This window comes from Schistocerca gregaria, chromosome 2, assembly GCF_023897955.1.
Source record: "Schistocerca gregaria isolate iqSchGreg1 chromosome 2, iqSchGreg1.2, whole genome shotgun sequence".
NCBI classification, from domain to species: Eukaryota; Metazoa; Arthropoda; class Insecta; order Orthoptera; family Acrididae; genus Schistocerca; species Schistocerca gregaria.
This window is the reverse complement of record NC_064921.1, coordinates 284,351,555-284,368,269: the sequence shown is the minus strand read 5'-3', so window position 1 is coordinate 284,368,269 and position 16,715 is coordinate 284,351,555.

Sequence of the window (16,715 nt, the reverse complement as noted above, 5' to 3'; positions counted from 1 at the left end):
GTTTTATACTATCGCGAATATGATACGCGAATTGGGGTGCCAATCATTTTAGCGAATGCGATTTTCATTGTGGCAGGATCTTCTCATGAAATTTCGATCACCAGCTTTGTCTTCAGAGTGCAAAAATATTGTGTTGGCGCTCACTTGTTTTGGAAAGAATGATCGTCATAATAAAATAAGAGAAATCAGAGCTCACACGAAAATAATTAAGCGTTTCTTTTTCCCGCGCTCTGTTCGAGAGTCGAACGGTAGGGAAATAGCTTGCAGATGGTTCGATGAATCCCACTCCCAGGCACTTAATTGTGAACTGCAGAATCATTTAAATATGCACAATCTGTCTCGAAGGCTGCCTCACTGAATTTTGACAGTAACATACATCTCTCATGTACTGAAAGCCGTCTGTTGGAATCGTCTTTAATGTTATGTATCGAATAGCGAGCTGCGTATTATTGACGCAGCTTAAAGACTGTCTATTGAATGCTCTTGTCTGCTAGGGGTCACGTATTTGGTTTCGTGATTAAGTATATTTGCAAGTTTAACTTGGGTGCTGAACGCTGTCGACCGGTTAGTTGGCTACTCGATTAGATGGAGTTTGAATAGGGCTTTGTGGCAGGGCGTGATCCCGCTACGTTTCTTCCCGTAAGCACCGCCTCCGCAGCAGCTACTTCGCAAGTTCAGGCATTATTGTCTTGTATATTGCTGAGACAAGCATTTGTAAGCAGCAGCATTAAGGATATGTGGTCACAGCGTTGCTTGCTAGCATTGCATTGGCGTAATTCTATACTAAATGAGAGATTAGCTTTGCAGATGTGTCTTCATTGTCAGCAATATTAGGCTTCTGTCCCGTATACGTCTTTGTCTGATATTACGAGTATTAGTATGTACTTAAAATGGGTCTAATCACTATGGAACTTAACATCTGAGGTTATCAGTCCCCTAGACTTAGAACTACTTAAGCCTAACTAACTTAAGGACATCGCACACATCCATGCCCTGGGCAGGATTCAAACCTACGACCGTAGCAGCAGCGCGGTTCTAGACTGAAGCGCCTAGAACCGTTCGGCCACAGCGGCCGGTAGTTCCTACTTTCGTTCAAGCTATCTGCAGATATTCGTAGCTCTGCATTTTACTTTCTCACTCACTAAGAGTTGGTCCTTTTACGATTGGTCCCTCTAGCGCTTAGGTACTAAGCAATAGAAGGTGCAGTTTACTTCTGCATTGTGTGCGTTTTCTCTACCAGGAAAGATGTAGCTAGACTTGTAGGTTGTGTTTGAATGACTCAGAGTATTGTTGATAATTTTGCAATACTTAAACACATGTTATCGATCCCTTCATACGTTCCGTTGTAGCTATCAAAGTAGGTTTCCTACCCAATATTTCATAGTCAGCAGTCATCTCACTTTGTTGTTCATTCATGGGTCGTAGTTTTGAACAAGAAGGGGAATATTTTCATGGTGCTAGTATGGGACTCATAAATGCTGCACCTTTAGGTTCAGGTCTAACAGGTAGTAAGATATTTCAATAAATATCCATGAAAACAGTTTAAAATAATTCGTCATTTGTCATCTCATGGACTACAAAGAGGAGCACTCACGAATTTAAGTTTAGTAGTGTCTTTGTGTAGTGTTTTATTCACCTGATCACAATTACGATGGCCCTGAATATCAGACAATAAGATTACTCACCAATGTTCAAATAATTGCAATATATATATACTGCAATTTTGTTTACCTAAACTGATCGCAAGACACTTAAATGCAATTAGTTGTTAATCTGGCGTCACCTGAAGTTTGTGAAACAGCGCTATCCGTTGCCGTGGCGTAAGCCACACCCTTTTTATCATCCACACCCACCAATCAGGGCTCACTTTGAATTAAAAGTGACACGTTGTTGGATATTTGCCCTTCATCTCCAGCGCTTGTTTTCTGATATCTGCTCGACACGGGGTCGCCCTGCGTTTTTCTCTAACATTCTGTGAAACTAACTATTGCATTTCATCAGTCCAAAAAAGCACTATGGGACTTAACATATGAGGTCATAAGTCCCCTAGACTTAGAACTACTTAAACCTAACTATCCTAAGAACATCACACATATCCATTCCCGAGGCAGGATTCGAACCTGGGACCGTAGCAGCAGCGCGGTTCCAGACTGCACCAGTCCACTACCGCTCAAGGTACCAGATAGTTTTCTGTGTAGAACTAGCATTATTCAATTTAGTCGACATCTGATATCTCTTAACAACTTTCCATCCTTAAGACAGAAGTGCCGGCCACTGAAGTTCAAATGGTTCAAATGGCTCTGACCACTGTGCGACTTAACTTCTGATGTCATCAGTCGCCTAGAACTTAGAAGTAATTGAACCTAACTAACCTAAGAACATCACACACATCCATGACTGAGGCAGGATTCGAACCTGCGACCGCAGCGGTCTCTCGGCTCCAGACTGTAGCACCCAGAACCGCACGGTCACTCCGGCCGTCCGGCCGTTGTGACCGAGGGGTTCTAGGCACTTCAGTGCGGAACCGCTCTGCTGCTACGGTCGCATATTCGAATCCTGACTCGGGCATGGATGTGAGTGATGTCCTTAGGTTAGTTAGGTTCAAGTAGTTCTAAGTCTAGGGGAATGATGACCACAAGATAACAAAAATGAAACTAAATTTGAAATATAAAGCTGCTACACAAGGTGCACGTATAGACCTCGACAACCGAAGCTTCATCGATGAATGCAACACGGTTATGTATTTTTAGTGACTAATATGACGAAAAGCCTTGCTACCCTGACGTACACGTCGGTAAATACTCGTGAGCAAGTCTTTGCCGCTCTGTATTCATATTGAATATTGTCGTTTCGGTGGTACAAACAAGCCTAGGTGGAAAATAAGTACTAAACAGTCAATAACCTAAGAAACTGCAGTCCATAGAGCAAGCAAGTAAAGAAAATGCGAGTTTTGTCGTTTTCTTGATGTTCGTGGTTATTTCAGTCATAAACTAGTATTGTGTATGAGTGAGACGACACAATTTTTTAACTAGTTTTTGTAGTCATGTTACGAGTTTCAAAAGACATGTGTAAAAAGTGTACAGTTTATTATATCGAAAAGTACAACTTACTTCACCCGTCTGAGGTAACAGATATGATCAGAGTAATAAATATGCAGCTGGATGCCAAGATAGGTTGGTCAACTACTTCACCCATATCGATAAAGTATTCTTACTTTCCTCCCATACAGGACTGTTTGAAATCCTGTTCTGAGACGGATTGCTTGGTGCTGGCTGTCTCTCATGCCAAGGCTGCAGCAAACCACCAGTACCTGATTCGCTCCTCTTCTGTCTGTCACTAGAAAGCGGGAAAACACGAAACTATATTAGTACAAAATAATCCCTTGAGCATGCTTGAAAAAGAAAAACTACAGGCAATAAAATAGAATGAACGGTGTAACATCCCACCCGTCACTTGTCTGGTTTTGGCGTGTGCTCGCCCCAGCTAATTGACTAACAGATCAACAGAGAGTGCAAAACTGCCGCAATATCAGATAATACAAAGGAAAGTCATAAGGCCCTGTGACTCCTGACTGAACTGCGGTGGCAATGTTGACATTAATTGATTCAGAATTGATCACTTTTAATTAAAAAGGGGTGCACATTGATGTTATAATCAGCTATTGAACACCAGATAAAATTAATTAAGACAGTGAATTGGGATTTCATCTACTTGATTGACAACAGATGCAGTCGGTTAGCAAAAATTTATCTTAAGTCACGACCTCCAATCATCACATTACAAGACTCTCCTATCAGGCAGTGGTAATAAATTGCGTTTGCGTGGAGTAAAGCTCGATAACTCAAAAATAATACCTATCGACTGACCCAGGCGTAATGCGAAGTGCGAGAAGAATTCTACATTACATTGTCCATGAAACCCTCGAGGAAACTTTGCCGACGTGATCCAACAAATAAATCAGTGGTCGGAGCGGGCGCAATATCACCGAATACGGCGAAGCGGCGTCGTTGTGCAGACGTCAGCCGACCTCATGGTGCTGCAAGGCTGCGCTCGTCTATTCACTCCTAGCTATCTTGCTCAGCACTTCGCTGAACCAAAACTTCCTATCTTCAAGTTCAATCGTTCCATTTGCTAAGTCCTAAACTGCAGAGATGCTCACTCTTTCTCAGGCAAGCTGAGTAAAGAACGCCACGTCTGCACTCTAGGCAAACTGGGAACGGAAGACTTCTACGGAGACTTCCCCCAGTCTGCTCTTTACCTTGGTTTCCCCTCCAGCAAAATCACTTACGCCAATTGCAGCGCAAGTCGCGTTAATTATGCGTCACTTCCCAGTGACGACCAGTGCCTCCTCTGGGAAGTGAACAAATTCCCACAAAATTTCCCTTCCTCTCAACTTCTGCTATTTAGCTCCTCCCAGGCCACCCACCAAGGTTAGCTTCTGCACAAACCACCAATTTTTCCGGAATTCTGACTCCCAGGAGAGTGCTTCAGATTCCTTGGTCCTACATTCCCATCGGAAGCCGGCGTATTTCATTCTGTCGCTCTTCACCTGATTTACTTCAGACTCTGTGGACCATGAATTCAGCATGAAGTGGCTATAGTCACGAACACTGATATTTTGGCCTCTTCTGATCGCTCCACCGTAGCTTTGCATGGCTTTCTCGCATGTTTCACTGAAAACAGGACGACGGACACCTATCAACAGGCATACAAGTTTTCCGTCTGCTTCCCGGTACACCAGCATGGTGTCAGCCACCCCCTCACTGTCACTCATCTTAAGGCAGCTGGAGGTCACGCCCCGTTACCGTTTCTCAGAGCTTGAGCGGCCCAAAGCTGCCTATTGTCACTTCCCTTCGCCACTCCCCAGCCGCGCGCCGCTACCCGTCTGCGGTCAACTCGAATACTTCCCTGGGATAAACTAGCCTCCAGTAAATCGACGAGTTTCCACAAAGTTTTCATGTCGTGTGAATTACTTTAAAGCCAACACCCGACATTAATTATTCCAATGCGCCCATACTATACCCCTACAAGATGGATTGTGCCTTTTCAATCATTTTTGTTCTGATCTAATGCAGCTCATCTCGCGAGTCTGTCTGTGCAAGTCTCTTCATCTCCACATGACCAGTCCAACCTGCATCCAATTCACATAGTGCACTCTAGCCTTGAGTCTCCTTCGAGAACTTTTAATATCTTCTCCTGACCAAAATCGCTTTGTTTCTGGACTGACCATTCCCGGGTGCCTATGGAAGTGTCCTACGCACTGGTTCTCACTTGAAGTCAAATTGTGCCGTAATTTTCTTCTCTTCCCAATTCGAATCAGTACCCCTTCATTAGTTAACCAATCTTCTTCGAAACCTGCATTGTAAGTTCGCAGCATCACATCCTCTTGTCTGTTCTGTTTTTCGTCAACACTTAACTTTCACACATGACTGCACTCCAAACAAATATACTAAAAAAAGTGTGATTTTAAATTAGATGTTAAAATACCTCTCTTATTAAAGAAACTCATGTATTATTTTCACTTTCTCATTTAATTCTTTAATTCCTTTAGTTTCAAGTGACTGAATTCGAATACACTCCATTACCTTCGTTTTACTTTTGTTGATTTTGAGTAATCTGACGGGCCAGGTGCGGCCCACCACGAATTCCTGTCCTGTGCCAACTTCTTCATCTCAGAGTAGCACTTGCAACTTATGTCCTCAATTATTTCCTGAATGTATTCCAATCTCTGACTTCCTTTACAGTTTTTACCCTCTGCAGTTCCCTCTAGTAAATGGAAGTTGTTTCATGATGCCCTGTTCCTTCTTCTGGGTAGTGTTTTCCATATAATCCCTTCCATGCCAATTCTCCAGAGATACTTCATATCCCTTACCTTATCAGTCCACCTAATTTACACCATTCTTGTGTAGCACCAAATCATTCGATTCTCTTCTTTTCCTGTTTTCACACACTCTATAATTCACTACCATACAATGCTGTGTTTTAAACGTGCATTCTCAGAAATTTCTTCCTCAAATTAAGGCCTATGTTTGATACGGATAGAATTCTGCTGCCTAGGTAACAGAATTCATTAATTTCTTCTTTGGTGATTACCAATCCTGATGTTAAGTTTCTCGCTATTCTCATTTCTGACACTTCTTATTACTTTCATTTTTCTTCGGTTTACGTTCAGTCCATATTCTGTACACATTAGACTGTTCATTCCATTCAACAGATCATGTAATTCTTCTTCACTTCCATTCACGACAGCAACGTCACCAGCAAACCTTATCATTGATATTCTTTCACCCTGAATATTAATTCCACTCTTGAACCATTCTTTTATTTCCGCCATTGTCTCTTCGATGTATGAATTGAGCAGTAACGGCGAAAGGCTACATCCCTGTCTTACAACCCTTTTAATCCAAGCACTTCGTTCTTGGTCTTCCACTCTTATTGTTCCCACTGGGTTCTCGTACATATTCAGTATTACCTGTCTTTCCCTATAGCTTACTACTTTCTCAGAATTTCGAACATCTTGTCAATGCTACACTGTCGAAGCTTTTTCCAGTTCTGCAAATCCTATTAACGTGTCTTGATTCGTCTTCAGTCTTGCTTCAGCTATCAGTCTCAACGTCATAATTGTATTTCTAGCGCCTTAACCTTTCCTGAAGCCTAACTGATCGCCATCTAACATATCTCCATTTTTCTTTTCCACTCTTTTGTAGGTATATTATTCTTGTCAGCAACCAGGACGCATGAGCTGTTAATCTGATTGTGCGATAATTCTCGAACTTTTCGGCTCTTTCAGTCCTCGAAATTGTTTGGATAAGTTTCTCCGAAAGTCATATAGTATATCGCCAGACTCATTCATTCAACACACCTACGGGAATAGTCGTTTTGTTGCCTCTTCCCCCTATGATTTTAGAAAACCCGATGGAATGTTATCCATCCCTGCCTCCGTACCGGATCTTAAGTCTTCGAAAGGTCTTTTAAATTCTGATTCTAAGACTGGATCCAATATCTCTTCTGTACCGACTCCCGTTTCTTCTTTTATCAGCCAAGCCGACCCCCTCACAGAGGCCTTCAATGCACTCTTTTTCACCTGTCCACTCTCTCCTCTGTTCCCTGAACATCAGTGTACCTCCTTCTTTCATCTATCAACTGAAGTATTTCTTCTGTTACCCACGATTTCTTTGCAGTTACCTTGTTTACACCTGTGTTTTTCTTTACAACTTCTGTGACCGCCCTTTTTACAAAATTCCTATTCAACTGAACTGCCTACTGAGCTATTGCTTACTGCAGTATCTATAGCCTCAGAGAACTTCAAGCGTATGTCTTCATTACTTAGTAGTTCTATGTCCCACTATTTTGAGCATTGATTCTTCCTGACTAGTCTCTTACACTTCGGCCAGCTCTCCACCACCATTAAATTGTGATCTGAGTCTGTATCTCCCCCTAGGTACCCCGTTCCATCGAGTATCTGATTTCGGAATTTCTGTTCGACCACGATGTAATCTAATTGAAATCTGCCTGTACCTCCAAGCATTTCACCTCTTTTTATTCTTGAACAGAGTATTCGTTCTCTCGTTCCTAGCTCCAAGCCCATGTTCTTCAGTAACGTTTTCCTCTACTCCTTCCCCTACAACTGCATTCCAATCCCTCACGACTATTAGATTTTCTTCTCCCTCTACTTACTGAATTACACGTTCAATATCCTCACGTACTTTCTCTGTCTCTTCATCTTCGGCTTGCAACGTCGACACGTATACCTGAAATGTGGTTGTCAATGTCGGTTTTCTGTCGATACTGATGAGAATAATCCTGTCATGAACTACTTGCAGTAACTCACTCTCTGCCTTACCTTCTTATTCAAAAAGCATCCTACTCCTGTGATACCATTTTCAGCTGCTATTGATGTTACCCTTTACTCATCTGACCAGAAATCATTCTTTCCCTTTCACTTAACTGATCCCCGCTATATCTAGATTGAGATTTTGCATTTCCCTTTTAAGATTTTCTAGCTTCTCCCCCTTGGCAGCCCCGTCGCGGAGATCCCAATGGGGGAGTAGTCCGCAATCTTTCGCCAGTCGAGTTGTCGCCATGACACTTCTTTTCAATTACAAGCCACATGTGCACTGAATACACATTACGTGTCTTTAATGTATCGGTTTCAGCTGCCTTTGCACACTCAAGCCGTTGGTCATTGCTCTTTCTTCCTCCTTAAAGAGCAGTTCTCCACACTACCTTTCTTACTAATTAACAGTGTGTCGGAACGGGACTCGAAACGGCGACCTTTGGCTTTCGCAGGCAAGTGTTTTACCCACTGAGCTCCCAGGCACGATTCAGGACCCACCCTCACAGCTTTATTGCAGCCAGTACCTCATCTCCTACTTGCCAAACTTCATAAAAGTTCTTCTGCAAAACTTACAGGATCAGCAGTCCTGGAAGACGGGATATTTCGGAGACATGACTTAGCCACAGCCACAGCTTGGGGGATATTTCCAGAATGCTCCGAATATGAACACGGGAACTTTGTCTATGGCGGGCAAGGGTTCTATCTCGGGAAAGGCTGTGGCTAAGCCATGCCCCGAATTATCCTTTCTTATAGGAGTGTTAGTTTCGCAGAGAACTTCTGTAAACTATAACGAGGACTCATGAGTCGCGCGTGTGTAGCTCAGTCGGTAGTGCACTTGCCCCTGTAAAGCAAAGGTCCCGAGTTCGAGTCCCGGTCCAACACAATTTTAGCCTGTCAAGGAGTTTCATATCAGAGCCCTCTTCGGTGTAGAGCGAAAAATTCATTTTGCAACTTATAACCTCTTTTCAAGATATCATCCGTTCCTTTCAACTGATCTCCAAAATCCTTTACCGTCTTTGAGAGAATTACGTTATCGGTGAACCTTAAAGCTTTCATCTCTTCTCCATAAATTTCATTCCCAAATTTATCTTTGGTTCCTTGACTGCTTGCTCACAATACCGACCAATTAACGCTTGGGATGGGCGACAACGTACCATCTGGGCCAGTAGTGAGCACACTGGACTCGTAGTCGGGAGGACAACGGTTGAAATCTCCATATAAACAATCAAAAAGGATTCTGTGATTTCCTTAAATCGTATGGCGCAAAACTTGGCTGGTTCGTGCAAACAGAGGAAAGTTTAATTTTGTACTTAAACTCTTGTTTGTGAGTGTGAAGTTGGTATCTAAGAAATGTCGGTGCGGGGCAGAAGAATCATATGAAAAATTTAATTTTGCATGGAAATATGAATTGAAATATGTGGAGCTCACGCTATGTAATACTTTATCCAGACTAACAGACACCACACACAATTCGTCTGCGAGAAAGCAATCCGTTTTCAATGAAATTTACATCCAACGGTTGACTGAAAAACTAAATGACTTATTTCAAAATGTTGGCCCTGAATACTGACAGCCTTTAGTCTTGCAAACAGTCACTGTATCAGAACTGTTACTGTAACAACACAGCAAATGAACATAAAAATTAACACATCTGACTTTGTGATAAAAACTCCTTGAAAATTTACGAGACAGTTCATTACTAAAATCTTTTATTGGTATTAAGCCGCACAAATGATACTGATATTATTTTCGCAAAAATACTGTGTTAGTCTCACTGCCTTTCAGTGGATATGAACTTTGACATTAATTAGATTAATTGCTCCGCCTGTGCGTAAGGAACGCTTGCCTGCTCTGCAACTTGCCGAAAATTTCGTCTGCCGTACTTGTAATGTGCAGTGCAAGTAGGTATCTTACCAGTTTTCCTAAAAATGCTTCTCAATACACAACTCGCAATGTGCAATGCGAGTGTGCAGAAACAGGCATGAAAGTAAAAATGAAAATGAGGAACCAAACTTAACGACTGATAATTGGTAGATGATGTTCAGATGTGTGTGAAAACTTATGGGACTTAACTGCTAAGGTCATCAGTCCCTAGGCTTACACACTACTTAACCTAAATTATCCTAAGGACGAACACACACGCCCGTGCCCGAGGGAGGACTCGAATCTCCGCCGGAACCAGCCGCACAGTCCATGACTGCAGCGCCTGAGACCGCTCGGCTAACTCCTCGCAGCGATAAATGGCAGCAAAGACTTAACAATGCTTCATTAAGCCATTACAACAATACATATTTTTGTAAAGTCCTCACACCTAAGCAAGCTAGTAAATATTCCTTAATAAATTTCTCGTGTACTGTAGCCTTTCCTGGCACTTGTTTCACCTATAAGACAAAATTATATGTTGCATTATAAAATTTCTACAGCAAGCTTCACCCATACGCTGTGTTCTAAGACCAAGAAGCTACACAGTTGCATACCTCAAAAGTAGGCTTTTGTCGTTCTTCCATTAATATGATCTCATTTCCTCAATATCTTTTTAAATAGCGCTACAGCCATAACACGTCAGGCAGACTCCATCCTTTTCAAACAAAGTGCGTTGCCGGCTTTCCATCACACACTGCTACTCTCTGCCTTACTGTAACATCTCTGGTCCCCAGCACAGCCAAACAAACAATTAGTTTACATCGACACTGCAGAAGTTTAGTACATTTACCAAATTCGGAACTTCATTCACATTTATGGCCAGAATTTCCTAAAAATCTTCGTGGCCAATAGGACAGCCCCCTTTAAAATGGCACGGCCGATTACCTTTCCCATCCTTTCGTAATCCGAGCTTATGCTCCGTTTCAAATGACCTCGTTGTCGATGGAACGTTAAACCCTGGTCTTCCTTTTTTCCTCTGATACATCCTAATTCATTCCCTTCTGAATTACTGCACACCATGTTCCCCGACTCGGGTTTCTATACAGGCGGTAGATCGAAACTACAGCTTGCTTCCGTAATTATCTCATTCCTTCACTAAATCCAGTTATCGGTGAAGAAAGCATTCTATTGCATCTCTCTTTTCCACCAATTACATCTACATCTACCTCTACATCAACATACATACTACACAAGCCACCTGACGGTGTGTGGCTGAGGCTACTTCGAGTACCTCTATCGGTTCTCCCTTCTATTCCAGGCTCGTATTGTTCGTGGAAAGAAAGATTGTCGGTATGCCTCTGTGTGCGCTCTAATCTCTGTGATTTTATCCTCATGGTCTCTTCGCGAGATATACGTAGAAGAGAGCAATATACTGCTTGACTCTTCGGTGGAGGTATGTTCTCGAAACTTTAACAAAAACCCGTACCGAGCTACTGAGCGTCTCTCCTGCAGAGTCTTCCACTGGAGTTTACCTATATCTCCGTAACGCTTTCGCGATTACTAAATGATCCTGTAACGAAGCGCTTTGCTCTCCGTTGGATCTTCTCTATCTCCTCTATCAACCCTATCTGGTACGGATCCCACACTACTGAGCAGTATTCAAGCAATGGGCGAACAAGCGTACTGTATCCTACTTCCTTTGTTTTCGGATTGCATTTCCTTAGGATTCTTCCAATGAATCTCAGTCTGGCATCTGCTTTACCGACGATCAACTTTATATGATCATTCTATTTTAAATCACTCCTAATGCGTACCTCCAGATAATTTATGGACCTGCTATTTTGTAGCTAAATGATAAGGGATGTATCTTTCTATGTATTCGCAGCACATTACGCTTGTCTACATTGAGATTCAATTGCCATTCCCTGCACCATGCGTCAATTCGCTGCAGATCCTCCTGCATTTCAGTAGAATTGTCCATTGTTACAACCTCTCGATACACCACAGCATCATCTGCAAAAAGCCTCAGTGAACTCCCGATGTCATCCACCAGGTCATTTATGTATATTGTGAATAGCAACGGTCCTATGACACTCCCCTGCGGCACACCTGAAATGACTCTTACTTCGAAAGACTTCTCTCCATTGAGAATGACAAGCTGCGTTCTGTTATCTAGGAACTCTTCAATCCAATCACACAATTGGTCTGATAGTCCATATGGTCTTATTTTGTTCATTAAACGACTGTGGGGAACTGTATCGAACGCCTTGCGGAAGTCAAGAAACACGGCATCTACCTGGGAACCCGTGTCTGTGGCCCTCTTAGTCTCGTGGACGAATAGCGCCAGCTGGGTTTCACACGATCGTCTTTTTCGAAACCCACACTGATTCCTACAGAGTAGATTTGTAGTCTCCAGAAACGTCATTATACTCGAACATAATACGTGTTCCAAAATTATACAAAGCTCTGTCAATAAGTCAAAGAATAATTCCCGTTGTGTCCTCAGAATGGTTTTGTTACGTGCGTGATAGCTTAAGCCATTTACTTACAGACTGCAAGTCCAAATGAGACTGATAGCTGGTGGAAAAGAAAAAAATAGTTTGTTGGCAGCTTTTCTCCGAGGGTACCCCCCCCCCCCCCCTCCCCTCTCGTTACAGAAAAGAGAGACACTCTGCAAACTGGATTCTCGACGGAAAACTACGCAAGTGTGGACGATGGCAAGCGGCTGGCGCCGAGCCTTCTGTGGAAATTTCCGACCTCGATAACCAAGGGCGACACTTCAGTCTTTGGTAGCGGATGCGCTGCGGTAAAGTCAGAGCATCCAAGCGAAACTGAGAAACTGTAAAAGTGGACAACAGAGAATTATAAAGCAGATTGAAAATGAAATGCCCACAATAAGGTCAGTCGTTTTCACTGCGTGGCGTCAACGTCGGCTGGAACAGGGTCTGTATTGTACGGAATCTCAACACCGATGTATTCGGACCTCCTGATGACGGGGAAGTATTTCTCATTTTTAGGACTGTCGTCAGGCGTAACAAATCTCTATAAAATGGCATTCAACTGTACACAGTAGCAACATTAGAGGCGGAGCACAAGTTCGGAATGGCAACATATGAGAAGAACATTGGTCGTGTAGTTTTCAAACGAACCACTCCGACGTTTGCCTCCAGCAGTGCTGAGTGACTGGACAAGGAGATGAATGGCCGCCCTCCAGTCTACGCGTCTGATGTCTTATGTACTATTGCAGCGCTTTGTTCTATTGTTATCAGACCATACAAACATATGTACTTGTATCGATTACAGCCTACCCAAGAAAACAATATGGGGATGATTACATCTAATAACACTGTATGTTCGTAAAATATATTACACTTTATAACGAATCTTTTACGTTGGGATATATTTATTTTATATTTTGTTAGATGTTTTCGTTAAATAGCTGAATAAATTGTAATTAGGAATAATTTAATCAAGCAAAGTAGAGAAGATAAAAGTCAAAGACATGTTCATTTGGCGGACATTGTCGTAATGTAACGTCATTGCGTCGTTCGGTTGTTAAAAACAAGTCGTTTGTGTTCCGTTCTGCTGTTCGGTCGCGCGTATCTGAAAGGAATGAATTCGGGGACTAGAATAAACTTCCACATAATAGTTACGATTCGATGTTCTGACAAAAGGGGTTAACGTCAGTGTTAATTTGAAGTGTGAGCAACAGGATTAGTTTTGACTGATACGTGAAAACGAACGTAACGAAAGTTGTTCGCATACCATCCTTGAACGTGACTTTTTATTTAATTAACGATTGCAGGCTCATTAAAAGCTATTATCTCATGATTAGGATCAGTACCTCTTTCCTCCTAGATGGTGATCATTCATTAACATTTACGTCATAAGAAAAAGGATTATTAATAAAAGTGATGTTAAACGAAAATTACGTGTTACTCCGTTAGTGTGGAACCGACGTAATATCTATGAAATGACATTGATATATAATTTGTGTTAAATACTGAACTGAGATAGGAAGTAAATTGAAATTAGTGAACATTTGATACTAAGACTATAGAAGCAGAAGCGCTTAAGGTTTCCCTTCTCTAAAATGGCAAAATAGATTCGAACTTTTACTCAATAGTCGACATTATGTATTGCAAAGACAATAGAATTTCTTACTTATTTTGACGACGCGCTGTTAAATACAGAAACGTTGAGTCTCTGTACGAGTACTAAAATTAAATCTAAAAACGTAATTAATAACGGAAAACTCCGCTTTGACAAACCGTATAGCGTGTCTTCATCGAGCAGTAACTGCTCAACCCCGGAGACTTGTGTGGTGAAATTAGAAGTCGGGCATACAAAACAAACTTAAAAATGCATTCAAGCTACAGTGGAGTCGGCACATCACGACGGACGCAGTTATAACTTAACAGAATGAAATTTTCACTCTGCAGCGGAATGTGCGCTGATATGAAACTTCCTGGCAGGTTAAAACTGTGTACCGGGCCGAGAGTCGAACTCGGGACCTTTGCCTTTCGCGGGCAAGTACTCTACTAACTGAGCTACCCAAGCACGACTCACGCCGTGGCGCCACAGCTTTACTACTCCCAATACCTCGTCTCCTACCTTCCAAACTTCACAGAAGTTCTATTTCGAACCTAGCACTCCTGGAAAGAAGGATGTTGCGGAAACTTGGCCTTGCCACAGCCTGGGGGATGCTTCCAGAACGAAATTTTTACTCTGTAACGGAGTATGCGCTGATATGAAATTTCCTGGCAGATTAAAACTGTGTAACGGGCCGAGAGTCGAACTCGGGACCTTTGCCTTTCGCGGGCAAGTACTCTACTAACTGAGCTACCCAAGCACGACTCACGCCGTGGCGCCACAGCTTTACTACTCCCAATACCTCGTCTCCTACCTCCAAACTCCACAGAAGTTCTCTTTCGAACCTAGCACTCCTGGAAAGAAGGATGTTGCGGAAACTTGGCCTTGCCACAGCCTGGGGGATGCTTCCAGAACGAAATTTTTACTCTGTAACGGAGTATGCGCTGATATGAAATTTCCTGGCAGATTAAAACTGTGTACCGGGCCGAGAGTCGAACTCGGGACCTTTGCCTTTCGCGGGCAAGTACTCTACTAACTGAGCTACCCAAGCACGACTCACGCCGTGGCGCCACAGCTTTACTACTCCCAATACCTCGTCTCCTACCTTCCAAACTTCACAGAAGTTCTATTTCGAACCTAGCACTCCTGGAAAGAAGGATGTTGCGGAAACTTGGCCTTGCCACAGCCTGGGGGATGCTTCCAGAACGAAATTTTTACTCTGTAGCGGAGTATGCGCTGATATGAAATTTCCTGGCAGATTAAAACTGTGTACTGCGCCGAGAGTCGAACTCGGGCACAGCTGTGTGGGAGGGGAGGGGGGGGGGGGGGGGGGAGCGTGAGTCGTGCGTGGGTACCTCAGTTGCTCAGTTGATAGAGCACTTGCCTGCAAAAGGCGAAGGTCCCGAATTCGAGTCTCGGTCCGCTATACATTTTTAATCTGCCAGGAAGTTTTAGTTTACACTTACGTTGAGAGAAAACTACTCAGGATGAAAACTAACACGTCGTGTAGGGAACCGTCATTGTGGGAGAAACGTGGCCTAGTAATAGAAAATCTCACAAAAATAAAGTAACAATTAAGTGCAAGAGGGTGCGCCAGCTGCATATTGACAGGCTGAGTTAGATTAAACATGTAAAGGTGCATTGGAGGTTCTGAAAGAAAACAAAGCTCCGGAAATAAAACAAAGATGACAGAATAATATAAACACCTAGCTGTAGCCACTTCATTTCGTTTTTCCTAACTTCCTGCGCACAAGTGTACCTTACTTCCCTCTTCCACTACGGCATCTCTGGAAGACCTCTCAGTCGCCAGCACGCCTGTGAAACTGGGGGAGATCTCATTGTCTGTTGGCGATGACAACAGTACTTCTGTAAGTAATGTTATGAGGTTGATGTCGTCAGAGATACCAAGAAAAACTGAATTGTGCTGAATGGTAGATGTAGCTAGACTGTGAAGTTACGAAGCATTAAATTCGTTAATAGAGGATATCTGCATGAAACCTGTACTGATCTGCGAATAGCCTAACATTATAAGGGCTGAGACACTATTGTTTCAATTGCAAATCTTGCCCGGCGAGTGACCGAGCGGTATTAGGCGCTACAGTTTGGAACCGCGCGACCGCTACGGTCGCAGGTTCGAATCCTGCCTCGGGCTTGAATGTATGTGATGTCCTTAGGTTAGTTAGGTTTAAGTGGTTCTAAGTTCTAGGGGACTGATGACCTCAAAAGTTGAGTCACATAGTGCTCAGAGCCATTTGAACCATTTTTGCAAATCTTGACGAGTCCAAAAGAATAGCAAAGTAGAAATATTAGTACCGATATGGCGCATTACTGCACGCTTCACTTAGGAACAGCAAGTGGTTGGACGTCATTTCTTTTCTTTGTTATTCTTTAATTCCTCGTCACCTCAAGGGCGAGGATAGAATGGGAACGTTACAACGTGCTGCATTTCACCCACGGGCATTTGTTCTAACACGCTAGTTTTAAAATGTTAAAATATATGAAACATTTTAAATAATAATATTAACAAGAAACAACCACAACCGTATTGATATAGATTTATTAATTCACGACAGGATGGGTTCGACAGAGGATCATCAAGTTACACTGCCAAAAGTCTTCATAAGAAATCTCCAAACAGTCATGTTGGAGGTCTAGCTATCTCACGAAACTTTAAAATCCCGTTCTGGAATATGACTATCATGTAAAGACACGATATTTACGTTACGATACGATACTGCAATGCCCCTTATTGTTCAGAAGTACGATGCAATGTTCCTTCGGACATCCAAGTATGTCCAAAGAAACAGGCACTGCGGCAACGGTTATGAAATACATGAAACGAATTCGCAGTTGCTAATATGAACAACCATCAGCTACGTAACGGAATGATGTCAATGAAAATTTGTGCTGGACAGAAACTCGA